The sequence below is a fragment of the Callithrix jacchus genome, chromosome 15 (genome assembly GCF_049354715.1).
Source record: "Callithrix jacchus isolate 240 chromosome 15, calJac240_pri, whole genome shotgun sequence".
NCBI classification, from domain to species: Eukaryota; Metazoa; Chordata; class Mammalia; order Primates; family Cebidae; genus Callithrix; species Callithrix jacchus.
This window is the reverse complement of record NC_133516.1, coordinates 40,375,293-40,392,180: the sequence shown is the minus strand read 5'-3', so window position 1 is coordinate 40,392,180 and position 16,888 is coordinate 40,375,293. Positions and strand designations below refer to the sequence as shown.

Sequence of the window (16,888 nt, the reverse complement as noted above, 5' to 3'; positions counted from 1 at the left end):
CATTCCAGGTCTGCTGACTCACTGCTTATTCATTAATAAAAGAATGCCCAGGCTATTTTTGGGCACCTGTAATTTTCTACTTGAATAACCAGGAAAGTGGCTGCCTGCCCGCTCCTCTGCCCTGCTCATGGCGCCAGAACGGGGGAAATGCGATCTGACCTGGCGTAATGGGATCTGGGCCAGGTCTCACTGCTGATTTTCTTGCCTTTGCCTTGTTCCAGAAAGCCTGGGTGTCCCCCATGCCACCTCCAAGGGGGTCTGGGGAGAGAGAATCCAGGCCAGGTTTGGATGCTGTGGACTAGCTGGTTCCTTCCAGTTCCAGAAGGCAAATCCCAGCTTTGCCACTTTCTAGCTGTGGGACTTTGGGCAAGTGGCTCAGCCTCTCTGAGCCCCAGCTTCTCCATGTGTAAAATGGGGATAACTACACCACCTTGCACGTTTGGTCCAGGGGCGGTGCCTGGCTCTTAGGGTAATTGTTGCTGCTGCTGTTATTGTTATTCCATGGATAAGGAAGGAGTTGTTCTGGGAAAAGATCTGGTCTAGGAGGCTTAGGCAGTCTCTGGCTCTCCTACTGACTAGCTATGTGACCTTAGACAAGTTCATTTCCTTCTTATTTTAAGCAAAATTGTTCTTTCCTTGTATCAAGGTAATTCATGATCATTATAGAAAATTTAGAAAAATGAATGAAGAAAATTAAAAATTAGGGTAACTCTTAACTGCTATTGAGCACCTACTGTATGCCAGGCATTACATTAGGTGCTTTACATCCATTACCTCTAATTCTCTCAAGTCTGCACCCATTTGTAGATGAGAAAACTGGAGCTCAGAGAGGTGATGTCACTCATGCAAGGTCACACAACTGGTAAGTGGCAGAAATCAAACCCAAGCATTTCATCCTTCAAAGTCTGTTGGTTTGGTTTTACATTGCTGCATAACAAATGACCACAGAATCAGTGGCTGAAAGCCACTGACATGTATCACAGTTTCCCTTGGCAGGAGTCTGGGTCTTCTTCTCAGCCTCTCACAGGGCTGCCATCAAGGCATGAGTTGAACTGTGTTCTCATCCAGAGGCTCGACTGAGGAAGCATTCACTTCCATGCTCATTCAGGTTGTTGGCAGAATTTATTTCCTTGCAGTTGCAGAATAGAAGGCCCCAGAGGTTTTCTGCTTGCTTGTTGGAGGCTGCCCTCAGGTCCTTAGAGGTCACCCAGTTTCTTGAAGCTGCCCACAGCTCCTTGCCAGGGGGCATCTTACCTAGCTACTAACTTCATTGAGCCAGCAGGGAGACTCTCTTGTTAGTGCACGCTAGCAGGACAGAGTCACATGTACATGCACACATATACATGCATACATACACATATAAAAATCCATCTAGCATGATCATGGGAGGGATACACCATCACCTTTGCCATATTCTATTGGCAAATATTTGTAATATTCCATATTTGTAATATTCCATATTCACAGCACAGGGGGTGAGAGTCATGAAGGCCACCTAGGGGTCTGTCACCTACACCCACACTCTTCCCACCACAGCCAGCTCCCCTGTCCCCACCAACATCCTCACCCTCACCCTCCTGGAGACAACTCCACTCTAGGCCGGCAACTGCAAAGTTAGCTCCGTGTTACAAACATGGTGGCATATCCTGGACCAAGGAAAGGGGCCCTCATGGGACGGTGGCTTGAGACATTTGACCACCAACCCTTGGTACCAGGCTGTGTAAAAACCAGAGAGGGAGTAGAAAGACAGGACATAGTGCCCAATCTCAGAAAATTTACCAGGAGGCTGGACAGATGCCTCAGTCAAGTGCTTCTTAGAAAAGACAATTTTTTGCCCCTTTTAGGTGAAAGTCTAGGAGTAATGGCATCAAGCAAGGATGGATCCTGGGCCTGAAATGAAGTCCTCAGGAACTATAGTCCCTCTCTCATGGCTCCACTTTTCTCTGGTTGACCTCATTCCTGGGCCAGTCCCCCTTCATGGAAACTCCCAGCAGTTGCAAGGTTATCTCATTCTTAACTTAGAAGAGTGTGAAAACTGGAGGGAGAAATAGGTATTGGGGGTGGGGCTTGGCTTGTTGACAAAACGTCACGAGAAAGGAAATTGAGAGTAGATTGAAATGTAGAAAGGCTGGAATTCAGATAGAAAAGTTTAGCCTATACTCTGTGGTCCAACATTTTATGTATTCCATAAGACTTTAATAAGTGTTAGGTGAGCCAAGAGTTTCAGGTCCAACAGACTGAATTAAGCCCACTTAAACAGGTTTCTCTCCTGCAGAGCCTCTTGTGTTCACACATCCAGATGTGATTCTCCAAAAAAAGAGCTACAGACTATAGCATTCCCTAAGGTGCAGCTCTCAATTCAACACCTTGCCAAGTGCCACTGTGGATTATAGGGAGCCACTGAAGGCAGCGGAGCCAGAGAGTGAGACAGCAAAAGTGTTTTGGGAAGAATACAATGGGTGCTCTGTGAGAGGTGATTGCATAGGCTGGGCACGGTGGCTCATGCCTGTAATCCCAGCACTTTGGGAGGCCAAGGAGGCTGGATGACTAGAGGTCAGGAGTTCAAGACCAGCCTGGCCAAGATGGTGAAACCCTGTCTCCACTATATATATAAAAATTAGCTGGGCATGATGGTGTACACCTGTAATCCCAGCTACTTGGGGGGCTGAGGTAGGAGAATCGCTTAAGCCCAGGAGACAGAGGTTGCAGTGAGCCATGATCACAGCACTGCACTCCAGCCTGGGCAATGGAGTGAGATGCCATCTCAAAGAAGAGAGAGAGAGAGAGAGATGACTGCATAATCATTCATGCGAAGAGCGATGACCTCCCAGACCAGAGGATCAGTGGCAGAAATAGGGATTGAGGTATACAGTGGAGATAGGATGTAGGAAAATACATAGACTAACTGAGAAAATGCTGCTGGCTTGGTGATGGTGACAGTGAAATTTAGTTTGGATTTTAGCTTTTCTACTGAAAGCAGGGGCTACACAAAGAGAAAGCATGAACTGTGAAGTTCAGCAAACCTGATTCTTGGGTCTAGTACTATGCCTTTTGGGCAAGTCACTGCACCTCTCCGAACTTTGCCTTCCTTGTTCAATGAGGATTTAAGCCTTTTCTCTCAGGGTCCTTGTGAGCATTCCAAGATCATAGAGAGAGAGTAAGGGTGCCTCACTACAGGTTGGACTTCCATTTCCAGCCATGATAGAGGACCTGGTACCAGACTAGCACTAGCACTACCACTAAAAACAACTTGACACTTGACAAAATAAGAGACAACTGTTCTCAGGCAGTGGACAATAGGTGCTGTGATCTCTAAAGGAAGGAAAACTTACAAGGTGAGCCCCTCATCACCTGGACTCTCTTCCTGGGACAATTTCCCAACTATGGCACAGGACAAGGGAGCCCAAACAGAGTATGACAGTCCCTCCTCTGAGCTCAGGGTTTAGAGAAACTAAAACAAAAGGAATCTGCAAGATAGCGCACTGAAGAGGAGGGAGTTGCATAGACTGGGAGCCCCAAAATCTGTGTGGGGGTCCCCCATGACCCACAAGTTCTTGCTCAAGGACTGGGATTTGCAGGCACAGGGTCAGATTAACTGAGACTTACCAGAGAGCAGCTGCTATAGGGCTGAGAGTGAACTGAGATACTACAGGTCAGTTGGGGCTGGAGACATTGGAGAGATCTTCATCCCAGACATCAAGCTGAGACACCAGAAGGTTGTGCCATAGGTGTGAGGACTATACTCTGGTGTAAGGGATGCTCCAGACCTGCATAACGAAGCCTACACTTACATCCTCCAAGAACCTCAGGGGAGAAAGTTTGGAGGTGAGTCCTACCAAGTTAGAGAAACTCGGGAAAGAACCCGGACTTTGCATGAGTGCAAAAACAAGCCCATGGAACTTCAGAGGGCTCACCTAATAATTGTACCACCTGCTAAAAAAACTTAACGCTCTTCAGAAAAAGATAACAAAATCCAGAGTCTCTACAACACATCACACACACACACACACACACACACACACACACACCCCACCCAGTATACAATCAAAATTGTTTAGACATACAAAGAAACAGCAAGACGTGATGCTTAATCAAGAAAAAAGCAGCCAATAGAAACTAACTCCAAGATGTTATCAGTCTGGAAGTCCGAGTTAGCAGACAAAGACCCTGAAGCACCTAGTCCAGTGTCTGGCACAGAGTAGATGCCCAACAAAGGCCAGATGCTCATCTCCACTTGAGCACAGTAAGAATTTATTCCCCAAACCTTTGAAATACAAGGATGAATAAAGGAAAATGCACTCAGTCCATACATCCTGAGGTCCTGCTGACTGACCCTATGGGGCCCAGGGAGTGGGGGAGGCTGTCATGTGCAGTAATGAGAGAAATGAGTTAATGACCCTGCCACTAACTCACTGTGTGAGTCCCTCGATGCTCTGTGCCTCAGTTTCTCCATTTATACAATGGAGGGTTCAGGCAGATCATCTCAAAGGGCCCTTTCTCTCCAGGATTCTGAGTCTGTCTGGCACAGGACCTGTTATCAGCCCAGGACATGCTCTGAGCTGGGGCCTGGAAGAACCGGTTGGAGAAGGAATTGGATCTCCTTTCAATGCTTTGGAGGGAGCAAGAGTTGGGATGTCACTCTCCCAAGTATAATAATGTTAAGTTGTGGGCAGAGCCTGAGCTCATTTTCCAAAGGAATCTTTCTTGAGAAATGTCTCCTAGCAACCAGCTCCACTGAGAGTACAACCTTCAGAGACCTTTGCAGAAACACAAAGGCTTTTTGTGGCTCCCTCCTTCAAAAGCCCAGGTGGAACTGCTCATCAGCCGACATGCTAATGTGAAGCTCAGTGAGCAGGTGGAGGGGCATGTGGTGGGGCAGGGGCTATTGGGAGGGCTTCTACCCACAGCCTCAACCTCTTTCCTCTTGAAGAAAATAGAAGTAGTTCAGCTTCAGGGCTCTGAGCATGGGCTTCCAGCAGGAGCTCAAAACCCAGTTACTAGTTGGGGAACCCTGAGGAAGTTACTTAACCTCTGTGAGCCCCATCTGTAAAATGGAGACACTTATATGCAGGAGGTTGGTGCTCCACCTAGATCCCTTTTATTGAGCCAGCACACCCACCCGGCAGTTACGCGAGCTCTCACTGCTCACAGCTGCACCCTTCTCAGACAACTGCCCATGGATGATGGGAAGCACCTCACCCAGAGATACCGTGGGGGTTGAGCCCATCTTACAGATTAACCTTTGCCCATTGTCCTATAGCCAATGAGCAACAGATATGGAGGTATAAAAGATCAGCGCCCTTGCCTATGGGGGGATGATGCTGTGGTGCCGTTTACACTCCAGATTCCCCAGTGCATCCCGCCAAGGCCAGACTTCAGCTGAGCCCACACCTTGACTTAACTTCGTCTCCTGCTCCATCCTGCTTTCCTCCCTTACACTTTTAAAGGTTTCCCATGTGAACTCTCCCTCAAGAAGTCACTTGCACCAAGTCCTCATTTCAAGCCTTACTTCTAGAAAATCTAAAGGCATGATAGTACCTGCCTCTTGGGCCACAGTGAGCATCCAAAGATAGAAAGCACATGGTGTACTCAACCAGTGCCAGACACATAGTAGGCGCTCAATAAACAAGCATCATTGTCCTCATTATTCTCATCATAACTAAAGACAGGCCTGGGCACAGAGGGAGCGTCCAGTGTGCACAAGAGCTGGGGACAGTCTTGGTATGGGGAAATAATTGCATTTAGACTGCTTAATACATACAGTCGAGGCAGAGTTATCAACTTCCTTTATTTCCTAAACCAATATAACAAAGCAGTTCTCTAATTATAAAAGTAATACAGGTTCATTGAAAAAATGAACCTCGAGAAATGCAGAGAACTATGTAAATGAATGAATACATTAATGGATGAATAAAATTCCCCACCATTTAGTATCATCACAGAAGACATTTTGGTTCATATTCTTCCAAACATTATCCACGAAATTCACATAACTTACCTATGTATGGACGCACGTACATATATGCATAGCTACACAAATAAACGTTTATATTAGGATGGTGCAAAAGTCATTGCAGTTTTGCCATTACTTTAGTTGATATAAGTAATACTATATATAGATAAATATAGATATGTAAGACTCAATACATAAAGTAACTCTACATGTGCAACAGAATAAAAACCAATCCTGTAATGTTTTTTCACTTAATTTTTATGGCTATCTTCCATGTTAGTGAACATAGGTCTACAACATCCATCTTAGCCACAGATCGTTACACTGTGTAGAAATAGTACAATTTAATCAATCCCCTATTGCTAAACATTTACCACATTGTCAATTTTTTATTATTTTGAACAACGCTTGTTAATGCACATTCTTGACTATATATCTGTGAAATACGTTCAATTATTTTCTTAAAACAAATTCCTAGAGACGGAACAGCACAGATATGCCTGGTTTGTAGGGCTTTCAACGCACGTTTCCCTGCAGGACGCCTGTACTATCAGCACTCCCTTCAGGAGTACACCAGAATGTCTGTTTCCTCAGAGTACATCATGCCCTCTCCAAAACTGGGTATCATTATGTTTTCATTTTTGCCAATCTGATAGGTGAAAGATAATGCCCCATTGTTGCCTGACTGTGCATTTTCTTTGATTTCTGGGGAGGCCGAGCATCTTTCTTACGTGTGTGCACCGTTTGGATTTCACCTGCTGAGAAGCACCCTTGTCCAGTCACTGGCAAAGCCTGCTGGGTGTCTTCTCTCTTCCCCCTTCCCTGCCCTGAGCCACAGACTCAGTAGCTTCCTGGTGTGTTATTTCACAAGCTCGCAAAGCTCTACCTCATACAGAATTGGCCGCCCAGGAAGGCAGAGTTTTCTCCCTCTGCTCCAGCCTGCCTGAGATGGAATTTGTAGGGATCCAGTTCCCTGACCTCCAGGAGCCCCCTTGCCAAGTCCCCTCTCCTGGCCCCATCCACATTTACACCATGAAGACTTTGAAAACCAGATCTGCTTAAAGAAAATATCAGTTTTCGCCAAAATTCCAAACACACCCAGCAAATACATTCCAGTGGTGATTATTAGCATGACTTGAAGAATCTTTTCAGAAGAACTTGCCAGAATATTCCTTTAAAATCCAGTACTCAGGCCAGGCAAGGTGGCTCGTGCCTGTAATCTCAGTATTTGGGAGGCTGAGGCGGGTGGATCATCTGAGGTCAGGAGTTTGAGACCAGCCTGACCAATATGGAGAAACCCCATCTCTACAAAAAAAGACAAAAAATTAGCTGGGCGTGGTGATGCATGCCTGTAATTCCAGCTACTTGGGAGGCTTAGGAAGGAGAATTGCTTGAACCTGGAAGGCAGAGGTTGCAGTGAGCCAAGATGAGACCACTGCACTCCAGCCAAGGCAACAAGAGTGAGACTCCATCCAAAAAAAAAAAGAAAAATCCAGTACTCTTAAGAGATTTAATATGCAGTTGTACATATATCAAGATCCAGCACAGTGGAAAAATACCCCAACCATTGACCCAGAAATCCCAATGGTAAGAATTTACCCTCTGGATGGGTGCATTTGCCCATGTGCAGAAAGGCACATGTGGGGTATTCATTGAAACCTTGTTCATAACAGCAAAATATATGGCAACCACTTAACTATGCATCAGTTAGGGCCTTAAATAAGTTATCAATGACCTCTGCTGCTACACATTGTGCAAACAGTAGATAATGTGGTGAGTCTGAATGTGCAAGTGTGGAAACACATCCTTGATGTGCCGTAAAGTGACAAAGCAAGGTGTGGCCTGGCACATTTAGTGGGTTCACATCTGTACTTTCTAAAGGATAGATCGGAATCAGAATCATTCTAGATGTTTATAGAAGCAGAGACAGTTCCTGGAGAGATGCATAAGAAATTACTTACATCAGTTTTTTTTCTGGAAGGGGGATGTGGGGTTGAAGGATTTGGAGATTTGGGGGTTACACTGTATACCCATCTGCATTGTTTAACAACCATGAATAATAATTTAAATGGCTTTCATTATATAATGAAAAAGCTCATTTAAAAGTTTAAAAGTGAGCCTATGGCCTATGAGCAATAACCGTAATTGTGGTAATAACAATGTGATTATTAAATAGCCTCTTGAGTACCAGTTATGTGCCAGGCACTGTGTATTCTCTCATTCAATATTAAAACCTGCGCTATTTTGATACTTATTTTATACACGAGGAACCTGAGTCTTAGGTTAAGAGGGTTGGTAAGGTTGCATCTGATTACAAAACCCTGGCTCTTTCCACAGGGTATGGTTCTGGTGTCTGAAGGGAGACCTGTGAGGGCTTTGTCGGGACCTGTAGGGGTCCTTCAGTGGGTCCCTCATGGTGGGCTGGAGGCTTCCCACCTGGTGGCAGCTCTGTCCTCTTTGCCTGCACCCTGCTTCGCTTCTCCTCCTGACCTGTCTCCTTAGAGCTGCACCATCCAAAGCAGTCCACTTTAATTAATTATGATAAAATAAGACTAAAACTTCGGCTCCTCAGTTGCACTAGCCACATCTCAAGTGCTAAATAGCCACATGTGGCTAGTGGCTACCATGTTAACAGAAAGACAGAGAATTTATCCATGTTTGCAGAACATTCTATTCCCTGTCCCAGCTTTGGAGCCAGGCAGACCTGGGCTCAAACCTACTCCATCACTGGAGGAGCTAAGCAAAAGTTACTCAACTTTTTTGAGCCTCACTGTGCTCATCTGTAAAATGGGATGATGATACAGCTACCACACTGAGCCGTTGCAGGGATTAGTTCAGATCATGACTGTTACATGGGTAGCCCAAAGCTTGTCACGTGAGCAGCTGTCACTTAAGGACAGAGAGGAGGGTAGGACTCTGCAGTCAGATATTTTATGTCCTCGGGCAGGTCTGCTCTGAGGCCTCACTTCCTTGTCTGTTAAAATGGGGTAAATGGTACCTACCCTGAAAGGTTGTTGTGAGGATTCAAGAGTATCTATACAGTAGATGCTCAGAAAACAGTCAAGCCCTTCTTCCTCTTTCCAAAAAAGAGTTTCCACTGTCAGACAAAGCACTCTCACAAGACCCTGAAGAAGGAATCCAGAAGGCCAAATATCAAAAGAAGGTTCAATCTCCAAAATGAAATAATCATAGTGATATCCTATCACTCATTAAATTGCAGGGGTGGGGGGTAAATTGAACTTTTTATTAAAGAACAACATACATATTAAATACTGTGCCTAGGCCGGGTGTGATGGCTCACATCTGTAATCCCAGCACTTTGGGAGGCCAAGGCAGGCAGATCACCTGAGGTCAGGAGTTCGAGGTCAGCCTGGCCAACATGGTGAAACCCTATCTCTACAAAAAATACAAAAATTAGCCGGGCATGGTGGTGCGCGCCTGTAATCCCAGTTACTCAGGAGGATGCGGCAGGAGCATCGCTTAAACCCGGAGGCAAAGGTTGCAGTGAACTGAGACCAGACCCCAGCATTGCAGCCTAGGTGACAGAGCAGAACTCCATTTGGAAAAAAAACAGTGCCCCTGTTTTAAGTATATCACTTAACACATTTGTAGAAACTGAAAATACCTGTGTAACCACCACTCAGATCAAGCAACAGAATATCAACAGCACCCTGAAAGCCCCTCCTGCCCTTTCCCATCCACTGTTGCCCTCCACAAGGGCAACCACTATCCCAAATTCTAACACTAGAGATTAGTTTTCAGCAGACAAACCTAGATTCATACATCCAGATTTACTGAAGCTGTGGACAATCCCATCATCTCAGGCACGGATGGCAGGCATGGGAAATGGCAGCCATTTTGGAAGATAATTTGGCAGCATCTGCTAAAACTTAATATACAGGTACTTCTGAGTCTAGCATTTCCACTTCCTAGTGTCTGCCCCAGAGAAACATTCACCTATGTGGGCAGAAAGGCAGCAAGCACAAGGGTGTTTGAAGCAGAATTATCTGTAATAGTGAAAAATTGAGGCCAGGCATGTGGCTCACTCCTATAATCCCAGCACTTTGGGAGGCTGAGGCAGGCAGATCATTTGAGGACAGGAATGCGAGACCAGCCTGGCCAACATGGTGAAACCCCGTCTCTATTAAAAATAAAAAAATTAGCTGGGCATGGTGGTGTGTGCCTGTAATCCCAGCAACACAGGAGGCTGAGGCAGGAGAATTGCTTGAACCTGGTGGGCGGAGGTCACAGTGAGCCAAGATCACAGCATTGCACTCCAGCCTGGGTGACAAGATCAGAATTCTGTCTCAAAAAAAAAAAAGAAAGAAAAGAAAAAGAAAAAGAAAAATTGGAAGCAACCTAAATGTCCAACTAAAGCGGAATGGTTTAAAGAATCAACTACGGGTTTACACAGTAGTAAATCAGAAGAGTGAGGTGGATCTATATATACTGACATAGAAATATCTCCAAGACATACCACAGAGTTTAAAAACACAGCTGCAGAAAAATGACCAAACCTACACATGCAGCATCAAAAACAGTGATGACTCAGGGAAGGGGGTGAGATTAGGGCATGGCTGGGACAGCAAGGAGAAATGTTACTTTTTAAAATCTGTAAGCGACTGAGTCCTTCTGAATGTTTACAGTAGCAGTAGATTTATGTATTACTTGTGTGAACTATTTTGCAAGATTTTAAGGGGAATGAAACAACCCATCCACCAAGTCCAGGTGTGGAGAAAAAGACTGCCCCTCTGCCTGCTGGGTGGGGTGAGTGGCTCCCACTCAGGCCCTCAGTTTGGGCTCCAGGAGAGCAGTTTTCTGGGCCTCTGAGACCTAAAGGGCTAAATGAATGAAGGTGTGAGACGACCCTGGAGACCAGAATTGTGGAGGCCTCCTTTTATGGAAAACAGTGCCCTCGTTACGGCACCTGGGCTGAGAACTCAACACCCATGTGATGTAAGTGGACCCCTGCAAAGGAACATGTCCCAGAGCTGGGCACCGGCTCCAAACAATGCCCAGCACTTTAAAGGAAGGATTGCCGGGTCTGATTCTCCCCATCCCTGGGGATGGAAAAAAGAGGTGGCAGGTGTCACCTCACAACAGGGTGGCTTTGTGAGAGTGAAGCACTGAGGTGGAGGCTCAGGGTGAGCGTTGAGACATCCAGTGGCTGTGGGCTCCAGAGAGCGGGGGCTGTAGGAGAGGGCAGTAGCCAGGACTCTACATTACAAATATTCAACCTTTAAGAATGAGCTAGGTGGGGAGGCTGCCCCAGCCGACTCCAGGGAAAAGCATTCCTTAACCTCGCTGAGCCTCAGTTTTCTCCTCTGTAAAATGGGTGCGGGCTTTTGCCACCCCCCCCCACACACACACACGAAGGCTCCTGAGTCAGACTCTCTCAAGTCTACTTACAAAACTGCCACTTTTCAGCTGTGTGTCTTTTTTGTTTTTCATTCCATCCAGCTGTGTATCTTAATCGGCCCAAGGCCTCAGCTTCCTTCCTCATCAGGTAAAACAAGAACCTCACTCTTCCCTAATCTCAGAGGACTATCATGAGGTTTAAATGAGACCATATCAGTACAGTCATGTCACAGTGCCTAGCACTAGAAACTGATCGATAGCTGTTTGTTACAATTATTATTATTATTATTATTATTTTTAGGGAGGGAAGGAGGAAGGGAGGAAGGCAGGAAGGGAGGGAAGGAGGAAGGGAGGGAGGAAGGAAGGGAGAAAGGGGGGAGGGGGGAAGGGAGGGAGGAAGGGGGAGGGGGGGAAGGGAGGGAGGAAGGAAGGGAGGAAGGGGGGAGGGGGGAAGGGAGGGAGGAAGGGGGAGGGGGGGAAGGGAGGGAGGAAGGAAGGGAGGAAGGGGGGAGGGGGAGGGAGGGAGGGAGGGAGGGATGGAAGGGAAGGAAGGAATTCAAGCAATGAGAGAGACATTGCTGACCTGGATCTAGAGGTTTACAAGTTGATTTCTTTTTTTGAGAGAAGGAAAGAAAAAAAAAACTGAGTAAAGGAGAGAAAGAAAGAGGAAGAGAAAGAGGGAGGGTGAACGGAAATATTGCTTTATTCTGAAAAAAAAAATGGGTATTAATAATGGCCATCAATGTTTCATTTAAACCTATGAGTAGGTGTGATGTGCTATTGAAAAGAATGTATATTTTATGTATTTGAAGTGGAGAGCTCTATAAATATTTATTAAGTTTACTTGTTCCGGATCTGAGTTCGAGTCCTTGATATCCTTATTAATTTTCTGTCTCATTGAATCTAAGTCTCTATGTATCTGGGTGTTAGAATTGTTAGCTCTTGTTGTTGTATTGATCCTTTTACCACTATATCTTTGTTGCTTTAAAATCTATTTTATCCGCTACGAGAATTGCAACTCCTGCTTTTTATTTATTTATTTATTTATTTTTTGCTCTCCATTTGGTTGGTAAATCTTTCTCCATCCCTTTGTTTTGAGTCTTTGTGTATCCTTGCATGTGAAATGGGTCTGGATGTAACATGCCGTTGGGTTTTGGCTGTATCTTTTGATTGGGGGATTTAGTCTATTTAAATTTAGGGTTACTGCCATTTGATGTTAACTGGCTGTTTTATCCATTCGTTGATGTAAATTCTTCTTTATGTTGGTGCTCTTTACTTTTTGGTATATTTTTAGTAAGGCTAATACTGGTTGTTTCTTTCTGTGTGTAATGCCTCTTTCAGAAGCTCTTGTAAAGCAGGCCTGGTGGTAATAAAATCTCTGAGTACTTGCTTGTTCATAAAAGATTTTATTTTTCCTTCAGTTGTGAAGCTTAGTTTGGCTGGATATGAAATTCTGGGCTGAAGATTCTGTTCTTTGAGGATGTTGAATATTGGCCCCCACTCTCTTCTGGCTTGTAGAGTTTCTGCTGAGAGATCTGCTGTAAGTCTGATGGGCTTGCCTTTGTGGGTAACCTGACCTTTCTCTCTGGCTGCCCTTAGTATTTTCTCCTTGGTTTCAACCCTGGTGAATCTAACGATTATGTGCCTTGGGGTTGCTCTTCTTGAGGAATATCTTTGTGGTGTTCTCTGTATTACCTGGGGTTGAATGTTGACCTGCTTTGCTAGTTCAGGAAAATTTTCCTGAATAATATCCTGAAGGGTATTTTCCAGCTTGGATTCATTCTCTCCGTCGCATTCAGGTAGACCTATCAAACGTAAATTTGGTCTTTTCACATAGTCCCACATTTCTTGGAGATTTTGCTCATTCCTTTTTATCCTTTTATCTCTAATCTTGTCTTCTTGTTTTCTTTCATTAAGTTGGACTACCTCTGTTATTTTTTCTTCTGCTTGAACAATTCGAGTGTTTAAACCTGTGCATACTTCTCGGAGTTCCTGTATTGTATTCTTCAGTTCCATTAATTCACTTATATTCCTCTCTAAGTTGTCTATTCTCAATAGGATTTCGTCAAACCTTTTTTCAAAGTTCCTAGTTTCTTTATGTTGGGCTACAACATGTTCTTTTAACTCACAGAAGTTTCTTATTATCCATTCCTTGAAGAGTGATTCTGTCATTGGGATGCGCTCATTCTCCATCAAGCCTTGTTCCATTGTTGATGTGGAACTGAGATCATCTTTAGAGGGAGAGGAGTTCTGATTTTAAGTATCCTCAGCCTTTTTACGCTGGTTTCTTCCCATCATTGTAAATTTATCCTCCTGTCGTCTTTGAAATTACCAACTTTCAGATTAGGTCTCTTGATTGACGTCCAAGTTGTTAGTTCTCAGGGCCAGAACGGCGGCGTTAAGACTGATGGTGCTTTTCTGCCCAGGATTCTCCTGTCTGGCTTCCTTCTTGTGTCCATAATGGGCGACTCTGCCTTCCCCAGGCTCCAAACCTCCGTCAGAAGGGGAACCAGTCTCGTTTACTCTGCGCCGAGAGCTGCCGCGCTGAGATACCATCACAGCCACTGCGCCGGCCTCAGGAGTTGTGCTGGGGACCCGTGTGGGTCCTCCAAACCTCGGTCAGAAGGGGAGCTGGCCCTGTTTACTCTGCTCCGAGAGCTGCTGTGCCGAGATGCCGGCGAAACCACTGCGCTGGCCACAAGAGTGGCACTGGCGATCCGTGTAGTTCCTCCACTGGGGATCTTCTGCTCCGTGAGCGACCAGAATTTGTCTGAAAGTGTGGCGTCCTCTAGTTCTCTGCGCTTTGACTGAGAGCTGCAATCCCGAGCTGTTATCGATCGGCCATCTTGGATCATTCCCATTACAATTATTAATAATTTATTAATTTTTATTTCCGAAGCACCTATGTGCCAAGAACTGTGCTAGGCATTGCAGCACATCCCTGGGTAAATTATAATTTCTATGCTCATTGTGTTTACAGTCTAAAGAAGATGTAAATAAAGGCACCTAGAGACATACCTCCAACTAATTCACTCCAGATTTCAAGGACAAATACCCTGAGGTCCAACACTCATCTCTTCCAAGTTCAGAATTTGGCCCCATCTGTGTTTATCTACGATGCAATTTTGCTAACACCTCCCTCCTCCCTGCCAATCCAAAGCATTGTGTATGGAAATGATCTCAATGTGTCCCCAAAAATCTATGTTGTAAAGATGTCAAAAGTACAATGCAAAGTGACACAAATTGTTGGCAGTATCCACTTTAGCTAAACATTCACCTCCCTATGCCTCCGCAAGTCCACTGCTGGATATCTGCCCAGTAGAAATGAGCACCCACTCTGACCCAAAAATTCATGGAAAAATGTTCATAGCAGCTTTATGAGTGATAGCCAAAAACTGGAAAACCCCCAAATGTCCATTCACAGGAGAATGTACCACCAAACTACGACAGAGCCTCCAAATGGAATATTTAATTCAGAAATCAAGAGGAATGAACTCTTGACACAAGCAACCACACTGATGAATCTTAAACACACAGCTGAATAAAAGAAGCCAGACCCAGCCAGGCACAGTGGCTCATGCCTGTAATCCCAGCACTTTGGGAGGCCAAGGCAGGTGGATCATGAGGTCAGGAGTTCGAGACAGCCTGACCTACATGATGAAACCCTGTCTCTACTAAAAATACGAAAGATTTTCTATGTCCTGAAATTTTCCTCATGTGACTGCCCTTGTGTTCCCTCCACTTCGGCCACCCTGACCTCCTTGCTGCTACTGAACACACTGGGTACACCCCAGCTCAGAACCTTTGCACTAACCACTGACCCTGCGCCAGGGTGTCCTCTTGGCTAACTCCCGGCTTCCTTCAAGTCTGTGCACACATCTCATCTTCCTATGGAGACCCATCTGAGCATCTATTGATGACCACATGTGGTCCCCACTTGCCACCAGCCTCCCCCTTTCCCTTCTCTATTCTTCCTTTTTCCCCTAGTCTCTCTGGTCTCCTACCTCACTGTCTACCTTACTTATTCATTATGCTTATTGTCTACCTCCCACACTAGAATGTGAACAGAAATGCCCCAAGGACAGGGACCTTTGTTGTGTTCACTGAGGCATCCAAGCCCTTGAACAGTTGAAGGAACAAACAGATGGAATTTGAGAGGCTGGCAGGGAGGGGCCAGGTTGCAGAGGCCTCCTTGTAAGCCTCGGGGAGACATGTGGGTTTGAGTCCCAGTGCAAAGGGAAGACACAGAAGAGTTCCAGGGAAGGCAGAATCCAGGTCTGAGTTACTCTTTAAAAGCTCACTCTGGAGTCTGTGGAGAACAACTTGAAGGGGAGTGACACACTTTGGCTCTGGGTCCCCATTCAAATCTCATCTCAAACTGTAATCCCCACATGTTGAGGGAAGAACCTCGTGGGAGGTGATTGGATCATGGGGGCAGTTTCCCCCCTGCTGTTCTCACGACAGTGAGTGAGTTCTCACGACAGCGGGTGAGTTCTCACAAGAGCTGATGGCTTTAAAGTGTGGCACTTCCTTGAGCACACGCTCTCTCTCTCCTGTGCCATGTAAAATGTGCCTTGCTTCCCCTTCACCTTTTGCTTTATTGTAAGTTTCCTAGAGCCTCTCCAGCCATGTGGAACTGTGAGTCAATTAAACCTCTTTTGTTTATGAGTTACCCAGTGTCAGGTAGTATCTTTATAGCAGTGTGAAAACCAACTTAATACAGAGAGCAAGTTACTGTCAGTGCCCAGGCATTCAGTGGTTTCCAGGCTGGGGTGGCAGCATGGAGGCCTGGAAGAAGTGGATAGACTCCAGAAATTCACTAGAGGTGGACTCACCAGGCCTGGGAGATGAGACGACTGTGGAGTTGCAGGGAGACAGGGCAAGGAAGACTCCCAGGCTCCTGGCCTGAGCAATAGGGTCAGAACAGAGCCATGTGCTGAGGTGGGGGAGACAGGAGAGGCACAGGGTGGAGGCTTGGGGTGTCAAGATTTCTGTTTGGGCCATGGTGAGTTTCAGGTGCCTATTGGACTTTCAAGTGGAAATGTCAAGTAGCTGATTGGACAAGGTTGAAGCTCAGAAACATGGTCTAAATTGGAAATATATAATACATTAGGGGAATGTTGGCTTAGAGTTCTCTTTAAAGCCCTGAGAATGTAGAGAGAGAAGAGAAGATGTCCAAGAACTGTCCCTGAGGACCAAGCCCTGAAGGTTCTGACTTGGCCCTTGAAGAATGAGGACTTTGCCAGGAAGGTAGGGAGAAGGCAGTCCAGGCTGAGGGAATGGCCTGGGCATGAGCTCCACCTAAAAGAACATGGGTCTCGGGGCTCTTTGAAACTGTGCAAGTCATCCAAAACAAAGAAAGCCTGAGAAACTGTCACAGCCAAGGCAGCCAGAGGGGCTTGAAGACTGAATGTCATGTGGTATTCTGAAAGTATCTTGGAACAGAAAAGGGATATTAGGTAAAACCTCAGAAAATCTAAATAAAATATGGACTTTAATTAGCAATAATGCATCAATATATGGTCTATTAATTATAACAAATTCACCATACAACTAACATGTATAGCTGCATACATA

The 16,888-nt window shown here is 45.5% G+C and overlaps 1 protein-coding gene across 2 annotated transcripts in view; it reads left to right on the top strand.

Annotated features, from left to right (window-relative positions):
• The window catches only part of FAM107A (family with sequence similarity 107 member A), a 55,943-nt gene that overhangs the window by 15,843 nt on the left and 23,212 nt on the right, over positions 1-16,888 (top strand). The gene's annotated exons all lie outside the window — the stretch shown is intronic.